Below are 5,135 nucleotides of genomic sequence, written 5' to 3' on the forward strand. Positions count from 1 at the left end.
TTGACATTTTTGTACCATTGAATCAATTCAATCAACGTAATGAGCCCGACTTTGACAATAGAAAGTTTACACTGTCAAACCTTTTTTTGAAAAACTAAAATATTGACTATAGCTAACTTTAGGGTGTCGGTTTTTTGCGACGGTGTGCACGCGCACCGTAAAAATTTTCTTTCATCATTTTTCCCTTGCGCGCCAAAAGAAGTATAACTTCAAAAAAATCTGAAATTGTAAATATAACATTAGTAAGGAGTATTAAGATGGTCGTCATAGAACACCAAAATAGCATCCAACAGCCAAACTTCAACCTTGAGGCGCACTGGCCGCACGTTCATACTCTTATTTATGTGCGGGAGTCAATAAATTAATGAACGGCCGACGTTTGATAAACGTTGCGTCACATCATGGGAAAACCAGCACTTAGATAATTATACCTACTGCGTCTGATTTGTTTCTTATCCCTAAACTACGCGGTATTTATTTATTGATTGTAGAGCCGGAAATCAAACTTGGGACGTAGTGAAAACCGCTGCGTCAGACAGTTCGTCACGAGTTCATAAAACATGCTAAGTAATAATACATAATTCACCCCACCATAATTTTATGTCGTAAGCACCCACCATGAATGTTTGTCTATTTTCAAGTTACAACTGACTTGACGGCCGACTCTGCTTTCTGAGTCCTAGGCCGTGGGTTTCGATTCCCACAACTGGAAAATGTTTGTGTGATGAACATGATTGTTTTTCAGTGTTTGGGTGTCTATCTGTATATTATAAGTATTTATATGTAATATATTCATAAAAATATTCAACAGCTAACTTAGTACCCATAACACAAGCTACGCTTACTTTGGGGCTAGATGGCGATGTGTGTATTGTCGTAGTATATTTATTTATTTATTTATTTATATTTAACAGAGTTTGTTAAAAATGAAGATTGACCCAGTTTCGAAAAATACGTTAATTCACGGTGTTTTCGGTGAAAAGCACTTTCAGCTGTCGGTCCGGTATAAAGTTGTACTTATTATTTTTATGTTAAACGTATCTAAATATACTATTTGAGTATGTATTCATATTTATAGTCAGTATATTTTAAATAATGCGGCGCTACCTATTACTATCTTTAATTACTTTTCCTATGGCTGGTCTGGAAGACATTGCTTTAGCAATACGACTGCCTTTGCATGCCAATATTTGTTTTTGGTTTACGATATTTATTGTTTCATAATTGTTCCATGATTATATTGTTGGCACTTCTCAATTGTAGTAGTTGTATATATTCATTTTTCACTGTAAAGGTTAAGTTTGTGTTTAATTCTTTTGTTAATAATTTGCGGATTAATATACAAGTATAATATTTATAAGCATTTGATAGATTCCTTAACTTTGTTTCCTTATATAATTTTTTTCTGTTAGTGTTAAAAAGTTATAGTTAAATAATACTTTAATCTATTTAAATTTATTAAGTTGTAATTTGTGTTGTTTCTTTTTGTGTGCAATAAAGTGTTTTGTCTACGAGCATCTCCCTGATTTCTTTCCGCTCTTGCCAGAGCTGCCATCCCATCGGATATGAGAGTGAGCGAAAAGAGAGTGAACCAGTGTTTCCGCACACACTTAATATGTAATGTGCACTATAATATGCAATCTATGTAGATATATCTACATAGATTATCCGACTGGATAATCTCTCTGGGGATTGACCATCGTGACCGAATTCGGTCAGGGAAACTGTAATCAAATAACCACTTATGGGTACAATATAGCTCAGGAAGTTTCCACATTTTACGCCGATTGGCGCAGCGGGCAGCGACCCTGCTTTCTGAGTCCAAGGCTGGGGGTTCGATTCCCACAACTGGAGATGTAATGTGACGAACATGAACGTGTTTCAGTGTTTATCTGTATATTATAAAAAAAAAAATTACAAGCGCATGAGACAGACAATCCAATCCAATCTTGAAAGAAATATATGCATTATCTTTTTTTAATTTCTATGAAACGCCACGTCGATAACAAATATTATCCTATCCTGTGATGGAAAGAATACATCAATGCCGGTGTATTATTTTGTACACCGTTGTGTTCATAGTCGAGTTCGCCGTTGCTTTCAACGGCAAGAACAACGAGCTAGTCATAGTGGTAATGTTGCCATCATCACGGTCCTCTGGGTGCATCATCATCTTTATCAACCTAGATAGGCCTATAGAGCATGGTTCTACTGTAAAAAGAATAGGGTTTAGGTCCACCACACTGGCCAAGTGCGAATTGGTAAACTTCACACGCCTTTGAGAACATTACGGAGGACTCTCAGGCATGCAGGTTTCCACATGATATTTTTCTTAGCTGTTAATTAAAACGTAAGTGATATTTATTGTTTAACACACTCATAAGTCAGGAATACAGTGCATATCAATTAATTGGTATTTTTTTAAATTACAAATGTTTATTGAATTGAACTGCATTAGCTTGTTTATACTCGTTTGGAATTCCTAGGTATTTCTGGATGAACGCAGCATGTTAAACTACGCCGCTATAGGCACTGTGCGACATGCCATGACTTATTTTACTATTATATATACAACTAGCGGACCCCAGCGCCATCTGTCGGGCTGATTTGTGAATCTAAACCATCCAGAGTGCCACCCAAACGCATACCAAAAAATTCATTCAAATCGGTCCAGCCGTTTAGGTGGAGTTCAGTGACATACACACGCACACAAGAAATATATATATAAAGATTTGATTGACTTCTTCATCTGCCTTTATCTCATGTTATGTGAAATTAGACAACAATTTCTTTTGCTGTTTTGGTTTTGGTATATGTTTTAGGATCGACTGCCTGTCCAAAGTCCATCCTCTTTAGGAATATTATTTTTGGTGGACATAAAGTTTGATTTAAACAAATAATAATAAGAAAATACACTACGACAATACACGCATCGCCATCTAGCCCCAAAGTAAGCGTAGCTTGTGTTATGGGTACTTAAGATGACTTATGAATATTTTTATGAGTAATACACTTACAATAAACAAATAATCACCGAGACGCTAAATACATTCATGTTCATCACACTAACATTTCTTAGTTGTGGGAATTGAACCCATAGCCTTGGACTCAGAAAACAGGGTCGCTGCCTACTGCGCCAATCGGCCGTCAAAACCGATTTCGCCGCTGTACCAGCGTTGAGAACCAGCTGAGATTCTTACAGAATTAAAGCGTAAGAAGCTTGAACTCCAATTACTGGAATCAATAAAACTTGACAACGCTACTTTGTTTCCCTCAAGTACTTTTCTTTACTTGCTTCCGAGTCAGACTTCCCGACTTGAAGAAGTTCCTTTGACATCTTGTAATTGCATCACAGATTTTCTTACATTAAAGTCGTTTCTTGAAACTTCAGTATTTCAGTTAAAGGGTTAAAGTCTGTGAGTAATACGACTTATGAAGTTACAACATAAACCTACAAGTAGAACTTAGTAAAGTATTTAAAGTCGATGCTAAATATGCATTAGTATCTATACTTTTTGGTACATATTTATATATTAAAACGCTGTGCGCACTATACCGTTCTCTTGCTGTAAGTCCTATCTACAAAGGTTGCCTGCTAGAGATTGCTTGCAGTAAGGCTGCCTTTGAATGCTGCGATGTCCTTTACTGTAAACTTCTTACTGTCTCTTTTTCTTTATGTTTTGCGTGCAATAACCAGTTTCTTCTTTTTCTCCAAAGTACATTGTTTGTAACGAAAACTTCTCCGGAAATTAGATGTTTTACTGGAAACAACTACTTAGAAATATTCTCGAGGAAAATATTAAGTGAGCACTTGGCCAGCGTGGTGGACTACGGCCTAAACCCTTCTAGTTCTGAGAAGAAAACCGTGACATGGGCCGGTCATGGGTTGACAGTTAAGATAGTGCTGAAAATATTAAGTAATGAATAACTATAAAAATCTTTCCGCTGCTGTATTTAGGACTTTAGTAAGGACTTCCAGGCTTTGTGCCGTTTCGACGTTTGTGTCTACTGACTACCTGCAAAACCATAATATCGTCTGTCCACATAGTAAGGACCAACCCCTTACTATGTTGACAGACGATATCATTCACAAATTTTGGTAACTCTAGTACAACTACAGATTTCCACATTTCTGGAAACATCTATTGATATTTCGCAAATAACAATATTGATCTGTTTTGTCAAAGGCCAAATGATTTTAAACGTGCCATTATTTCTGCATTGTCATGCAATCCGGACTGCACTTTGGATTGCATTTTTTAGTTTTCGTTTTTATTTTTGAGTTTTTCTTAATGTAACTTTTGTTTAACTTTTTGTATTTTTACCATCGTTTGTAGTGTTAATATCGGTCATGTTGTAGTAAATGCTGTGCAAGGTATTCCTCTTTAAGCAATGAGCTTATTTCACGCTCTGATCTCAAGGATTATACAGGTTTCTTAAAAGTTTTTGCTTGCCATCACGTGGGCCATTTGTTTGGCCCGTCAATTAAAGATTGCCTGTAGTGGAATACTAGGAAAATATAATTATATAGATGAAGCGGTGAAAGGGCATTAAGTACAAGTTGGACGGCGATTGGCGCAGTGGGCAGCGACCCTGCTTTCTGAGCCAAGGCCGTGGGTTCGATTCCCACAACTGGGCAATGTTTCTGTGATGAACATGAATGATATCCAGTGTCTGGGTGTTTATCTATATATTATAAGTTTTACGTATATTATTCATACTAGCGGCCCCGCGCGACTTCGTCCGCGTGATGAGTCGACTTAAAAAAATAGTCGTATGTCCAATATAAATGATTCTGAGATTCCAATATAAATGAATCCTAGCTAGATCGATTTATCGCCCCCGAGTGGGTCCCGAGTGAGACCCGTAGTGGGTCGGTAAAGGGTTGATGTGATGCTGATGATGAATGAGATGGCCTACTGAAAAACTTGTGCAATAGCAGACTTTGGGCATCCTTGCGGATTCACTCAAAAGCACAATAATGGCCCAACCAATATCTAACAGATCAGTACAACAATACGTGATTGCCAAAGTAGCGCGTACAAGTAACAGGCGACAAAGCAAACAACAATGAGTGTCGTCAGCGCAAATGGAGCATATCCTGGAGCAATTTAGTTGTATTGAGATGAGCTGAG

This window comes from Pararge aegeria, chromosome 9, assembly GCF_905163445.1.
Source record: "Pararge aegeria chromosome 9, ilParAegt1.1, whole genome shotgun sequence".
Lineage (NCBI taxonomy): Eukaryota > Metazoa > Arthropoda > Insecta > Lepidoptera > Nymphalidae > Pararge > Pararge aegeria.